General features: G+C 45.2%; 1 non-coding gene and 1 pseudogene across 1 annotated transcript; both read left to right on the forward strand.

Moving 5' to 3' along the window:
* The first annotated feature begins 6,691 nt into the window (after positions 1 to 6,691).
* On the forward strand, positions 6,692 to 6,765 carry TRNAK-UUU (transfer RNA lysine (anticodon UUU)). The gene has a single exon. It is a non-coding gene; the product is annotated as a tRNA-Lys (tRNA).
* An 8,207-nt stretch (positions 6,766 to 14,972) lies between these two features.
* Positions 14,973 to 15,546, forward strand: LOC128402387 (multifunctional methyltransferase subunit TRM112-like protein; annotated as a pseudogene).
* Positions 15,547 to 16,067: the final 521 nt, after the last annotated feature.

A 16,067-nucleotide genomic window follows, 5' to 3' on the forward strand; every position in this document is an offset into this window, starting at 1 on the left:
TCCGGCAGCACGGCAGCAGCAGGAGGCCCCATTAGCTAAAGTGTTGCTTCAGGTTAAGAACAGTTTCAGGTTAAGTACGGACCTCCAGAACGAATTAAGTACTTAACCCGAGGTACCACTGTACCTCAGAAGGTAGGGGAACCTGGAGAAACGCCTCTGAACATCTTAGGACATGAGTGGAGAAGCTGTGGCCCTCCTGCTGCTGTGGACTAGAACTCTCATCTCTCACCATTGGCTATGCTGGCTGGAGCGGATGGGAGTTGGGAGTCTGACAGGTTCGTTACTACTAGTGTACAGAGTGGCAAGTGGTTTTTAAGGTATGCTGCTCCAAAACTTGTGCTATCCCAAATGTGAATTTGCCATTTGTTCAAGTGGTTTCACACTTTCTTCTGTTCCATTCTTTAGACTGTTACTTTATACTCTTGATCAGAGGTCGGCAACCTAAGGCCCATGGGCTGGTTCTGGCCCAGGGAGCTTCCTGGAACTGGCCCACAGCCGTTCTGTGGATCAGTGTGCAGATTCCGTGCTCTCCCCCCCCCCCTGCAGCGCCATTTTTTTCTGCTGCAGGGACTGACTTCCTGGTCAGAAGAGCGCCAGAAATAGTGTGCACTCCAGGGATCCCTGAGATTTGCAGAGGTACGAATACCTGAAACGCCCCCCCCAAAAAAAGAATAATAGTCAGGTGAGAGCAAATCGCCAAAAACAGCCCAATGAGGACTGAGTATGGACTGGTTTGGGAAAACATCAGAATATTGAATTAGAACATGAATGGACTGGAGTGACTTGATTTTAATGCAACTGCGATTGGGCACTACAGTGGTACCTCAGGTTAAGTACTTAATTCGTTCCAGAGGTTCATATTTAACCTGAAACTGTTCTTAACCTGAAGCACCACTTTAGCTAATGGGGCCTCCCACTGCCGCCGTGCTGCTGGAGCACGATTTCTGTTCTCATCCTGAAGCAAAGTTCTTAACCCGAGATACTATTTCTGAGTTAGCGGAATCTGTAACCTGAAGCGTAAGTAACCTGAGGTACCACTGTACTGTGTTTATCTCACCTCACAAACCTGCCAAAGAGAACAGAAAATGTTTGCTGCTACTTCTTGGTGCATATTTACTGTGATTTAAAAACAACCACCACCACCCTGCTAATACAAATTCCAAAGCAAATGTAGTTCATTGTCCCCTTAGAGGTTGTGGCTGGGGAGAATGGTTTATGCAGCCTTAGACTGGTTAAGACTGCATACTGCAGGTCAGGGTCTTCAGTTAGTGGTATTAAATCCTTATTGCACATTGGGAATTGGGCCGAAGCTGAGAGTGTACAACAACCCTGCAGTGTTAAGCATTGCTTTTATTTCCAAATTGCAGGTTGGGCTGAGATTAGTATACAACAAGCTGGGATAGCCAGTTGTTAGGGCATCGGACTCTTAATCTCAGAGTTGTGGGTTCAAACCTCATTCATTGCAGGGGGTTGGACTACATGACCCTTGTCCCAACTATGATTCTAAGCATGTGGTGTAGTTAACTTGTTTTATCCCTTTTGCAGTGTGGAGGGGCTGTGCTGAGAGAATATCTGACAGCAGCCCTGCAATGTAAGTCCACTGTTAATATTGCAGGTCAGAGGTGAGGCTGAGGCCAGCTGGGATTCTCAATTTGAAAAAACAACACCATACCTATCAGGTTGCAACAAAGGTCAAATTTATTTTAACTTCCGCCTTAGACCTCCAATGCCCAATCAAGCGCTTGGATGCGTGCAGAAACCTCATGCTCTCTTGACCTGTGTGCATTTTTAAATGCCTGAAAACTAAGCAGGCTTTCTTGCCTTTAGTGCTAATTTATTTTAACTGGCTTATTGCTAGCACGTGCTTGGGTATCTATTACCATGACACATCTATGATAAAAGGCAACTAGAATAATTGGAGATCTATGATTGAATCCGTGGCTTCAGTTGTCCCATGAAACAAAATATTGCTGCCACCATGGAATCTGCTAGGGACGCCGGTGGCGCTGTGGGTAAAACCTCAGCGCCTAGGGCTTGCCGATCGCATGGTCGGCGGTTCGAATCCCCACGGCGGGGTGAGCTCCCATCTTCAGTCCCAGCTCCTGCCCAGTTTTCGAACTGCTAGTTTTCGAACTAGCAGTTCGAAAGCACCCCTAAAGTGCAAGTAGATAAATAGGTACCGCTTTCTAGCGGGAAGGTAAATGGTGTTTCCGTGTGCTGCGCTGGTGCCAGCCGCCAGAGCAGCTTCGTCACGCTGGCCACGTGACCCTGAAATGTCTCCAGACAGCGCTGGCCCCCGGCCTCTAGAGTGAGATGGGCGCACAACCCTAGAGTCTGTCAAGACTGGCCTGTACGGACAGGGTACCTTTACTTTTACCTATGGAATCTGCTAAATTCCATAAATCCTGGTGAATAGATGTTATTGGAACACTTTACATAAAATGTATGTATTTAGCTGAGGGACCATTTCAGATTAATCCAAAGACTTGTACCCAAGTTGACTGTTCCTCCATTTCATGAGGCAAACTTCTCTTAGTTTCAAAGGTGTTTTGCAATGAAATGTAAGGAAAATAGAGGAAGGATGCTATTTAAAGGAGAGAACCAAAACATCAGTGGTTCCTTGGAACTGATTAAATACTGGCAGAATCCAGGTTTGACTCTGTGCCATGTAAACTAGGATATGACGATGAATTCTGGATTGTTTCCATTCCTGTTCGCTGGAATTTTGCGGTGCTGGTTTAGTCACAAAGCAACAAATACTGAACGTCAGACCCAGGTGTCGCCTCTGTATGATCTCATATCAGCTGGTGCCTGAAGTGAAATTCAGTGAATAAGAGGAAGCCTGCCTGTAACAGCTGCGTTGCTGTAGTCCTGAAAGTTTGGAAATCTGTTCAAACGGAAGCCAGCAAGATTGGAGATTTCCCCTGAGCTTTGATTTGCTGATTACAAAGTTGGCAGATGGGAGAAATTAAATATTAGTAGTTAATCCTCAAGAAACCTCTTCATCGTGTAGCAGAAAGCTCTAGCAATTAACAGGAAGTTTAAAACAAAAACAAAAACAGAAAGGCAGTGAGGCTTTACGAGCAGCTTCTGAGAACTAGAAATTCAGGAATTCTAATTGTGGCAAATTGAGACCTTTCTAACTTCTAGTCATTAAGTGGATTGGCCTTCCCTGTTTGCTTTCCATCTATCATTTTTGACACAAATGAATTCTACACATAGGTAGTCATTATTTGGCCCCATGTTACATAACTGGGCTTCGTTTACTCACTGTAGGTTCCAGTTTGCTGCTGCTAAACTTTTTCTAGGTACTGCCTGCTCAGAGAAAGCGCTGTTTCCTGATTCAGGTAAAAGTAGGATAATTCAGAGAGACAAACCCACATTCAAATAAATTTCTGAAAGAGCCACACAATGATAGCAACATTACTCTAGTGACTTGAGGGATTCACATGTGTTGGGCTATTAAATGTGTTTGTACCTTTATTGGATTTACTCCTCAACTTGTGTCTACAAGTGCTACAACTTATACTACTTGAGTGTGTCCCGTAGTCCTGAATACTTCTGAAATTTTAATTGCAGGGAGGCTGCATCCTTATTTTCCAACAGAGCCAAAAAGAGCAGCACTCCCAGCTTAAAAATGCCACTGCAACCTTTGCAACTAATAATTTAAAATATTTTATGTACAGTGGCAGCTTAGAAAATACCATAAAATCAGATGAACATAGCCATTATAACAGCTAAAAAAGGAGAACTAAACAATAAAAAAATCACCATGAAAACACTTTTGGGAATCAAGTCTTGAGGATCTGCAAAGTTAAGAACACAAGTCATAGGTCTTGCTGGATCAGACTAAAGATGCGTCTCATTCAGCACCTTGTTTTGAACAGTGGCAGGTCAGATTCCTGTGTGAAGCCTGGCAAGCAAAATATGAAGCCAATAGCCCTCTTCCACACCTGTTTCCTAGCAAATTGGTATTCAGATGAATGCTACCTCTGGTTCTGGAGGTAGTATAGCCACTTGAGAGAAAGCCACCTGCCACCATCAGATCTTGGGCCAGCAACTTCCTTAAATTATGTGTCAAGCACGCTCTAGTTATCTCTCACTTGGATTACTGCAATGCGCTCTATGTGGGGTTACCTTTGAAGGTGACCCAGAAACTACAACTAATCCAGAATGCAGCAACTAGACTGGTGACAGGGAGCGGCTGCCGAGACCACATAACACCAGTCTTGAAAGACCTACATTGGCTCCCAGTACGTTTCCGAGCACAATTCAAAGTGTTGGTGCTGACCTTTAAAGCCCTAAATGGCCTCCGCCCAGTATACCTGAAGGAGCGTCTCCACCCCCATCGTTCTGCCCGGACACTGAGGTCCAGCGCTGAGGGCCTTCTAGTGGTTCCCTCACTGTGAGAAGTGAGGTTACAGGGAACCAGGCAGAGGGCCTTCTTGGTAGTGGCGCCCACCCCGTGGAACGCCCTCCCACCAGATGTCAAAGAGAAGAACAACTATCTGACTTTTAGAAGACATCGAAGGCAGCCCTGTTTAGGAAAGCTTTTAATGATTAACAGACCACTGTATTTTAATATTTGTTGGAAGCCGCCCAGAGTGGCTGGGGAAACTCAGCCAGATGGGCGGGGTATAAATATTAAATTATTATTATATTATTATTATTCTAGTTGTGGCCATTCTGCTTTGTGCCTTTGCCTCACTTACGGCAAACTACCTCCTGTTCTGCCACATTAGTTTTAATCATAGAATCGCAGAATCGTAGAGTTGGGAGAGACCTCAAGAGCCATCTCGCCCACCCCCTGCAATGCAGGAATCTCAACTAAAGCATCCAAGACAGATGCTTTAATCCAACCTCTACTTAAAAACCTCCAAGGAAGGAGAGTCCACAACCTCAGTCCACCGTCGAAGCTTAGCTTTAAAGCTAGGCCTTTCTTAAGGTTCAGAATCTTCATGTAGACCAGGACCAGAATCTCCAAGATTAGGATCAGGGCTGGTTCCAGATTTTGGAAATACCCTCAAGCCAAAGTTCCTCTGACTTACCTGTATCTTAGCATCTACTTGCTGGCTCAGAAAGCCAGCAGATAAAGGAGTAAGCATCAGTAGAGAGGGTGGCGCTGTGGGTTAAACCACAGAGCCTAGGACTTGCCAATCAGAAGGTCGGCAGTTTGAATCCCCGCGACAGGGTGAGCTCCCGTTGCTCGGTCCCTGCTCCAGCCAACCTTGCAGTTCGAAAGCACGTCAAAATGCAAGTAGATAAATAGGTACCGCTCCGGCAGGAAGGTAAATGGCATTTCCATGCGCTGCTCTGGTTCGCCGGAAGTGGCTTAGTCATGCTGGCCACATGACCCGGAAGCTGTACGCTGGCTCCCTCGGCCAATAAAGCAAGATGAGCGCCGCAACCCCAGAGTCGGTCACGACTGGATCTAACAGTCAGGGGTCCCTTTACCTTTTATCAGTAGAGAGAGGAGAGGGAGCACAGAAGGGACAGCCAAAATTATTTCCAGGGTGTTGAGGCCCCAACAGCTCCAGCACTGGTTAGGACGACTCCCCCAGTGGAGATGGAGCCTTAGGGTGCAATCTTATACACCAGGGGTGGGGCACCTGTGGCCATGCAGTGTGGCTGAACTACACTGCTTAGCGACCACTGTGGTTAAGTGGTATACAAATAGTTGTCTTTCTTTTTACTATCACCTCATGCTAGCTGAGGCTGACAGGAGTGCCACGACATCTGAAGGACCACAAGTAGTTCTCACTCCAGTTATGGACGCTTAGCAGGGAGAAAATTTCATACAACTTAATGGTCCTTAATTCTGAGCAGACTTTTCTCTGGACTCTGCATCTTTTAAGTTACTTCACTAATGTAAAGGAACACACAGATATTAGGGCTGCCAGATCACCCTGAAAGTTGTTGAGCTCCCAGTACGTTTCTGAGCACAATTCAAAGTGTTGGTGCTGACCTTTAAAGCCCTAAATGGCCTCGGTCCAGTATACCTGAAGGAGCGTCTCCACCTCCGTCGTTCTGCCCGGACACTGAGGTCCAGCGCCGAGGGCCTTCTGGCGGTTCCCTCACTGCGAGAAGTGAGGCTACAGGGAACCAGGCAGAGGGCCTTCTCGGTAGTGGCACCCGCCCTGTGGAACGCCCTCCCACCAGATGTCAAAGAGGAAAATAACTATCTAACTTAATGTTTAATAGGTTATTGTATTTTAGTGTTTTGTTGGAAGCCACCTAGAGTGGCTGGGGAAACCCAGCCAGATGGGCAGGGTATAAATAAATTATTATTATTATTATTATTATTATTATTAATTTGTGATTTTTTTATTGACTTGCCTAAGATCCAGGACAAAGTGCCGCGTTTTGGAACACACACCCCCAACGTCAATTCCACCCTTGATATCCCAGACGTATGGCAGCCCTAGCATATATACAGTCCTTGAACGATACATGTGTGGCTCAGTCAAGTGTCACAGTGTGCTGCAGCAGGGACCGGGTTTCTAAGAAGGGGAATTAGCAATGAAAGAAAAATGAAACAGAACTTGGAACAGCTGTAGGAAATTGTTTCAACCCCTGAGGCTTGCATTCCCTTGTAGACAACTCTCTGGGGCCACATTCCAGTGGCAGGTGGGGACAGAGGGAAAAGTAGGCAGAGTCATGGATGTAGCTCTTACCTAACCAGAGTATGCTAGACCTTATAGCTCAGTCGGTAGAGCATGAGATTTTTAATCTCAGGGCTGTGGGTTTGAGCCCCACATTGGGGCTCCTGCATTGCAAGGGGTTGGACTAGATGACCCTCAGGGTGTGGAAGTGAGAGGAACCGACCCAGACCCTGCGTTTGTCATCTGAGGCCCTTCTCTATGTCCCTCCATCCCAGAGAAGTTCAGAAGGTGGCAACAGGAGAACGGGCCTTTTCTGTAGTGGCTCCCCGATTGCGGAACGCTCTCCCCAGAGAGGCTCGCCTGGCGCCATCGTTACATGTCTTTAGGTGCCAGGCAAAAACATTCCTCTTCGCCCAGGCCTATGGCTTTTAAATAATCTACGGCCTGGGAAAGTGTGGTGGAGAGGGCTGTTATTATGATGACTATTTTATTATTCGGCTGCCTGTCAGTATGCTTGTTATTAGGTTTTTATCACTAATGTTCTGTAATGTGTTTTTAACATTGTACACCTGGGATCTTTTGATAAAGAGCAGTATATAATAATAATATTTATTATTATTATTATTATTATTATTATTATTATTAATACCCCAGCCACCCTGGGCAGCTTCCATCTAAAAAAATATTAAAATACAGTAATCCAAAATTGAAATAAATTGTAATGATGATGATGATGATGATGATGATGATGATGATGATGTGGCCGGGTAAGAATCTTGGAGGCCACATAGGCCTGCAGGGCCACAGTCAGCCACCTTGCTTGAAGCTCCCCACTTTTAATTTAATATTAAGTTTATGCCTGGATAGCTCAGTTGGTTAGAGCACGGTGCTGATAACGCCAAGGCGGCAGGATCGATCCCTGTATGGGACAGCTGCAGGAGGTTGGACTACTAGATGATCCTCAAGGTCCCTTCCAACACTACAATTCTCTGATTCTCCATTATTACATAGCCACGGCAGAGGAGGGGAGGGGGAGTATAGGAGCCCGGGAAAGCTAGGAGTTCCCATAATAATAAACCGTCCTTTATTGTGACATCCAAGCATAGCCAACAAGTTCATAAAGCTCCCCGCACCCGCTAGGGAGAATTTACCTGCTATTTGGGAGTTGCTGGCTTAAGGTAACATAACAGTCTAGCAACATTTGAGAGTCCCAGCAGGCCCAAAGTTTGCTCTCATTCCATGAGCATATTGTCTCAGAACAGATGCTCCTTGTTCCCTGAAACAAAATATTCAGCTTGAAAAATGTTGCTGAGTGGAGGATCGGTAGAAAACATGGCTTTGGTATTCTGTTAATCATTCCCTAAGGTCTCCACGAGTAATAAAGTTATTATGCACGTTTGGCTTTGCAAACAGGTTTGACCTTCAGCTGTTTGGCACTTAATGGCACCAGGTAAACCTTCACGCGAAAGAAATATATTTAACAAACCTCAGGTTCAAGCATTGCGTAATTATAGTGCGTGGAAGAAAATTAAATTGTTTATTTGCTTTGTTAGTTCCCTCCCCCTCCCTTCATCAAGCGCTTGAAGTGCTGCTGCTGTGGTTGTGTAAGATGCTGAGCCAATGCACATTTTTGGTTTTCCTGGTGAAGTATACAAGAAAAAAAACTCCTGATCTTTCAGCATTTTGTTAAAATGTCTTTGGACTGTTCTAACTGGGAGCTTTCCAATCTGCTGAGTTCCCCTCTCCGCTAAAGTCAAGTGGATAAGGTAGTCTTAATTTTCTTTCCTAAGCTTCTGGGAGCATTTTGTGTGGCTGTTAAGAACTCCTCATTCCCCGCAGGATGTAAAGCCATTATGTAAACAGATTGTGAAAAGGCTGTCTAATGAGCACTGATGAAGCCCCTCTCCTGTTCAGTGTGCTGTTAACCCCCGCATAGCTTTGGGGATAATCACTCTGCCACATGGCAGCTGGTGTGCTGGGTTACGTGGGGTTCCACTTTGTCACTGGTATTAATGGTTGAATTTTTGTTGTTGTTCAGTCGTTTAGTCATGTCCGACTCTTCGTGACCCCATGGACCAGAGCACGCCAGGCACTCCTGTCTTCCACTGCCTCCCACAGTTTGGTCAAACTCATGCTGGTAGCTTCGAGAACACTATCCATCCATCTCATCCTCTGTCGTCCCCTTCTCCTTGTGCCCTCCATCTTTCCCAACATCAGGGTCTTTTCCAGGGAGTCTTCTCTTCTCATGAGATGGCCAAAGTATTGGAGTCTCAGCTTCAGGATCTGTCCTTCCTGTGAGCACTCAGGGCTGATTTCCTTAAGAATGGATAGGTTTGAGCTTCTTGCAGTCCATGGGACTCTCAAGAGTCTTCTCCAGCACCATAATTAAAAAGCATCAATTCTTTGGCGATCAGCCTTCTTTATGGTCCAGCTCTCACTTCCATACATCACTACTGGGAAAAATGGTTGAATAGTGTTGTTTAATATCAGGGGTGGAGAACCTGTGGCTTTCCAAATGAATCCAGCTCTCGCCTGCCCTACCCAGAATGGTCAGTGGTCAGGAGGAATGATAAAACTTGCAGCCCAAAAACATCTAATCTGCAGGAAGAGATGACCTGGCCCTTTGTAGCATAGCATTGCAAGTATTCGGATAACACCCATAGCTAGATTTCTGCGACCAAACTGTCAAAAGCTGCTGTTTCACTGCTGGACTAGTAGTGTTTGGAACTGGAAACCACGATCAAGTGGATACAAGATGGTCAGCATAAGCTAAAGTTAGACACAAAGGAGGCAGTGCCCATCCCTAACCATTGGGGTGAGAGTTAATGATGAGTCAGTAATTGCTTGATCAATCCAGGGCTTCCTCTCAATCAGCATGTCATAAGTTTCATTTTCCAATTGCAACAGGGCATGGCAACTGTAGAGTGTGGATCTTGTCATTGTTGTTCATCCCCTCGTAATCTTTATGACTATTTTAAGATGTCTCAAAACATAAGGATTTCCTGTCCAGGCCTAGAGCTGGGAGATAAGAGCATCGACAACCTTGTGTTGGTTTTAATCTTTAAAGCTCTTCACAGACTAGGATTAGCATACCTCATACAGTGTCAATATCATTCCTTCTCACTCTCTTGAGATTTGATGGACGAGGAGCCCTGCTCCAGGGCTCTACTGGAGAAGCTGCATCAGCAAGACCCAATAGGAAGTTGCCCCAAAATTCTGCAATCAATTTTTGGAAGAAGTACACCAGCACACCTTCCTTTTAACCAGCTCCAAAGCATACATTCTGCACGTAAGAAGCCCCAGCACGATCCTTGGCGCCTCCTATTAAAGGATCATGGCCAAGACAGCTAGGAAAGGTCTCTGCTTATGAGAACTGCTGCCACATAGGCAATCCTAGGCTGACAAGCTAATGATCTAACCTCGTAACTTTATATGTTGATATATGTTCACACCTGGAATGGAGTAGCCTCAGGCAGTTTGCAGAGGTTTCATAGGAAGCTGTCTTATAGGAAGTCATTGGTCCCTCTTTCTCAGCACTGTGTACAGCAGAGGTGAGGCATTTTTGGCCTTACAGCTGATGCTGAACTATAGCTCCCCGCATCTCCGGATATTGCCATACTTGCTGTGGCTGATGGGAGTTGTAGTTTAGCAATGTCTGGAGAGCCTAAGGTTCCCCAACTGTGGCCCACAGTGCCAAGCAGTGGCTTTCCGGGATTTCAAGAAGCCATCTTTCTTAGCCCTACCTGGGATTGAGCCCTGGACTTTTTGTGTGCAAAGCAGATCCTCTGATACTGGGCCCTATATAGCCCTTCCCCTTGCAAATACCTTCTAGGATTTGTATTTCACAGCTGTACAGAAGTTACGGTTTCAAATAATTATTTCCAGTCCTTTCCCCACCTCCAAGTTCCTTTTGCTGAACTAAATTTCAGCCCTATGCAAGCACTGTCTTCTGCGCAGTAGAACACGGAAATGTGTTTTTTCCTTTAAAACTCCCAACTCCGCTGATTTAAAGAAAAGCAGAATGGTACGCAATCTCTTTAGCAAGCTTCCAATCAGTCCGGCCCAGCTGTATAATCCAGCAGAAGGAGTTTATCTAAATTAAAGTCAAGTGGTGCTCTCTAAATTACATATTCTTTTAAGCTAACCAGTCATATCCTTCTTGAACACAAGCTGGTACTTTAAGCAGTTGTTCATTTAGGGCCCAGAAGACAAAAATAGAAAACAAGGCTAAACACATCTATGGAAAGAGGGCCTATGTGCCAATTTTGATTAAATATTTTTCTCTGTTTGTCTGGTTCCGACAATTACAGGAAGCTGCCTTCTAGTGCAGAAGTGAGACACACCTGTGGTCTTCAGATGTTGTGGGACTTCCACCAGTCCAGCCATCATTGTCAATAGTTAGGGAGGATGTGGGAGCTGCAGTCCATCAAGGTCCAGAGGATCACAGGTTAGCCACCTCTGGTTGAAATGTTTGCTTGAAAACTAGTCCCAGGTGAAGTAAAAAATGGATGCCATGTGGTGAAGGTTTCAAAAGACAGGGAGCAGTAAGGGGGGGGGGGAAGGATGCAGCCAGCCAACTTAAGAGACAGATTTGGCTTGATGGAGAAGTGCAACAGTGGAACGAATAGACCAAGAAAGGGAGGAGGGGGATTGAAGAGTAGCCAGGCAAATGGAAGCAATAAAAACAATGACATTTGAAAGGATATAAAATCAAGACCCGCTGTTCTTCTCTGTTCCCTGCTGCACCTTAAAGAATTTTGTGTGGCTCCCAAGCCCTGAATTCCACCTTGCAGAACAAGTTGCGCAGAATGCTTGTTTCTCTACATCCATGCAGTGGAAGATAGTCTTGGTTGGTCGGCTGGCTTTTATTGTCCGTAAGTGCACAGTCCCCTGGATGGAGTCCAATTATTTTATGTGGTGCTTAACTGATTAATTCATCTCTTCTAAAGTGGGATTAGCCTATTTGTATTCCGTGCACCTGCTGAGATTTATATTGAATGAGTACCTTTTTCTCTAGATTCCTAACTCAGTTAGGCTTGTTTTGGAAAATTCTTTTCAGTTGCAACAGTGTTTTTGGCTTGCAGCCTAGGCCTGAAATCTTGCCTCCTTTTAAAATCAGCAAGAGTTTGCCAATTAACCATAACAGGGGCAAGATTTTGCATTCAGTTTGCAGAATTTGCTCTCTCTGTTATTCACTTGTTAACTATTTTGAGGGTTGTGATGTGCCTTTTCGCTCCCATTATTTCACATAAAAGGGGAGGAACAAGAGGAAAAAATGTGTTTATGTAACACCCCGTGACAACTCTTTGGCACACAGATCACCTACTACTGCGCATGCTGAACATTTCCAGGCTAAGGATCTTACAAGTCTGTAAATCTAACATAGGCATCCCCTTTGTTCTATGTTCATGCTTTCAACATTGCATGCCCAGGCCTACGCACACGATGGTATTCATAAGAATTACATCCCATCACCAATTAATCCAGGATGTTTAAAGTAGGGCAGTAGTTATAAGAAAGAGTTGTGGTTGCTGCATTGGTCTACGGAAATATATGTTGTAAGGCAGGGGGAAACGGTTGCCCAGTTACACTTCAGCATTTTATATTTGCACGCTTTCTCCCAGGAGGACACAATAGACCTGCAGATGTTGAATCATTATGAACAATATAATAATAATAATAATAATAATAATAATAATAATAATAATACTGCGCTTCATCTGAAGTTCTCGGGGCTGTTTGCAGCATAAAAACACAGAGTAAAACCACAAACAACAGTACTTCAGAAAAACATTAAGAAAAACAGAACAAACCCTTAATAACTCCAGTCCTACCTCATATATCTTCCATATATCCCACTGGGCTCTTATGGTGAAACACAAGCAACAGCTGAAGATCATTCTCTCTTACCAACTAGTAGCCATCATGCTCTACCTTTACAACTAGTATTGCTTCTGAAGACCAGTTGTCTGAAACTGCAGAAGGGGAAGATGTTCCTGTGTTTTGGTTCCACTTGCAAGCTTCCCATAGGCACCTGGTTGGCCTCTGGACCAGATAGGCCTTTGGCCTGATCCAGCATGGCTCATATTAAGTTCTTATTTTCTCCCTGCCCTGCCAGACAACATGGCTCCTTCATTCTTCCTTCCAGCAGAGACTCATCAAGTAAGACTTAGTAAGGAGGCTTAGTAAGCACAAACTTCGGCCAGTTTCTCCCTACCCTTTAGGCATGGTGAGTCCTACCAGTGCTGGCTGGTGCCCATTGGGGCTGGTAGGATGGAAAGCAAGGAGACCATCAACAGGTGCAGCCAGAGCCAATGACAGGCAAAGCCAACTAATTATAATTTTGTCCTCCCTGCTGAGTTTTACGAGAGGCAACACGTCCACACCATACATTTGAATGGCTCCCTCCAAAGAACCCTGGGAACTGTAGCTTGTTAAGGGTGCTGGGAATTGTGAGAAGTAAAGTACAGTACTTGTGATTAAATGGGGGAGCCATACACTTTAAATGACCCATGGCAGAGGAAGTGACACCCTTGGACTGGTTGTCCAAGATAAATGAGGCAGGCAAGCGAGAGCAAACTGAGGTTGATGAGGACAATGTTCCATTTGTCCAATGGGTCAACCTCCACCGACTCATTCTATACTTCACCAGGAGTCTGGCTCTGTTCCCTGCTGCTGTTCTACGTCAGAATGCATGACCTAACGGCAGTGACACAGAAACTATTATGATACCTGTGGGTGGCACCCATCTCTTTGGGCTTACTCAAGATAAAGCTTTTGCAACACACTTTTTAAGGGAGATCCCAAGAACCCAAACTTACCTGTTGCTGGCCCATGGATGAGTCGGGGCGGCGGCAGGGGGGAAGGAGGAGGAATACAGATGTATCAACAATCACTATCCCAGGATAGACAGCATATTGAGGCTGCATATCCTCGCCTCCCCCACTGAGGCATCTCTGGTTTCTTCCCTCATTTGGAATGCAAATGACAGACATGCTAATGCCAAAAGTCTTCCCATCCTTTTTTCTAAGGCACTGCATGAACACTGATTAAATGTGCATTCATCTATTGCTACTTGTGGGCTGCAGTCCGATATGCGTTCACCTGGAAGTAAACCCCACTCAGGTGAACGGAGCCAATTTCTGTGGACAGGACTGCACTTTTTAAAGGATAATGGTATTTAAAACAATTGAAAACAATGCCTGTTTTAAGACATTGGTGATCTCTTCTACGAAACATGCCATCTCCTTCTGTGCCTTACTTGAAACTTAATTTTTTTTTGCTGTTCTCGTGCTAGAAAGCTATGGAATGGAAAACAAAACACTTCCTTTTATGAGTTTATGGTATGCGAGGCATCCTAAATTCCTGGGTCCGATAACAGTTAGAATTAATCAAGGTTTGGGGAGTTGAACTGCAAGCAATGATCTCCCAGATCCAGCAGGGACTCAGGTTGGAAACAGCAAAAGCCAGTTTCCTGATGAGGTTCACCTGATGATGGCTGGTCCTTAATCTAATAAAAGATGAGCCATCAGGGCATTCAGTACCAGGGTGACAATTCACAGGGCTAGCAGTGAGAAGGAAGAAAGAGAGGGGCAAGGAGAACTATGTGGGCTGGCTGTGACAGGCTATAACCAAGAGACAGAGAGCATGGCTGATTTCTCTGTTTTGAGAGCCAATCCTGCTGCAACTATAGAAGCCAGAGACCTTCTTGGAAAGACAATGCTCTGAACTCCCTCCATCTAGGCTCAGGTTGTATATATGTATAAATAAACCATACATCATAAAGACACCACAGTTTCTGCTGTTGGCAGTTGCAGACCCAAAATCTGGAACCAGATAAGGTATGTTTTCTTACGAATCAGTAATGCACTTAATTCCATGGGCACTTTAACTTTTCAATAAATCTAAACTTCTGCTTAGCATCCTATCTTATCCTTTCCTAGGCTTTTATTCTAGGTGTACCGGGACCATAACATTTAGGTCAGCACACGTAACATATTGGATGGGCTCCAAATAATGACTTTCAGGTGCACCAGGGTTTTGGGTGTGACTAGCTGCTTTTTTTTTACATGTTTCATTTGAGTGGTGATACTCAAACACATATTACATAATATAGTTTCCTGTTTGCAGATTACAAGGTGAGGGGAATTTTCAGCAGACAAACAAACCATAGGGGAAGCTAGGAAGGTGCATTAAAACACTCAGTCCATCGGTCCTTCAACTCAGTTCTGTCCACACCAGGGTCTTCAAAAGTGGTTGATATTGATTCCCTGGGGGTGAATGAAGACTTAGGGTTCAAAAGGGCTTGGGGGGGAGAACTTGGTGAGGTGTTGCTCCTCACCTAAGGTAGCTCAAGGGCTGACATGTTACCTTCGCTTGCTTTGGTGGCCGCTGTCCTGAAAACATGAAGCTCCTGACACACAACATGTTCATCTCCCATGTGTGAGGAGTGAGGCCCGGTGGAAGATTCCCCCTTTATATCCAGGCCACAGAAGTGAACAATGTAGATTTCAACCCGGAGTTCACAGCGCGGATGCTACCCAAAGTGGAACAAGCAGCTTTGGCAGAGGCAGTGGAGGTCACCGATCAGATCTGTCCCCTGAGCCCATACCTGACTTCCGAGAGCAATGAGGATTTCCTTCGAAAATTCCATCATGTGCTGATGGAGGTGGAAGTGGTGGAAGGTGTGCTGAAATGCTGAGATACTGGGCGTGAGTTTCACATAACTAAAGGGATACCTAACATGTTGCTGAGCGAAGAGGAGACATGAGCTGGTTTATGTCAATGGAGCTTTGAGAAGCAAGCCTTGCGGGTGAGGGGGGGTGAGGGTGGGATATGTTCCTGTGGAAAGCCCAGCACCCTTATTTTTCTGTGGGGGGAAGGAGATGCTCTGAATATAATATTGGGTTGCTTTTTTGTGCATGTAAATAAATGCAAGTTCTTGGGGGGGGGGAAATCTCAAGGGCTGTCACATGGAAGATGGAGCAAGCTTGTTTTCTGCTCCTCTGGAGGGTAGGACACAAACCAAAGGCTTCAAGTTACAAGAAAGAGGATCCTGACGAAACATCAGGAAGAACTTTCTGACAGTAAGGGTTGTTTGACAGTGGAATGGACTCCCTTGGGAGGTTGTGGACTCTCCTTCACTGGAGGTTTTGAAGCAGAGGTTGGGTGGCCATCCGTCATGGATGCTTTAGTTGAGATTCCTGCATTGCAGGGGGGCTGGACTAGATGACTCTTGGGGTGCCTTCCAATTCTGCAATTTTGTGATTCTATGTTGGGAAAAGCTTTACCTCTTAAAACTCCAGCAATGCAAGGAAGTGATTAAAACTGCTGGAAGATACATGCAGCATGAAAATGGAAGCCAGGACAATACAATGTATGTTTCCAGCACATTCTTTCCTCCAAAGAATCCTGGGAACTGCAGTTTGTGAATTGTGTTGGGAACTGTAGTTCTGTGAGGGGCAG

Source organism: Podarcis raffonei, chromosome 1 (assembly GCF_027172205.1).
Source record: "Podarcis raffonei isolate rPodRaf1 chromosome 1, rPodRaf1.pri, whole genome shotgun sequence".
NCBI classification, from domain to species: domain Eukaryota; kingdom Metazoa; phylum Chordata; class Lepidosauria; order Squamata; family Lacertidae; genus Podarcis; species Podarcis raffonei.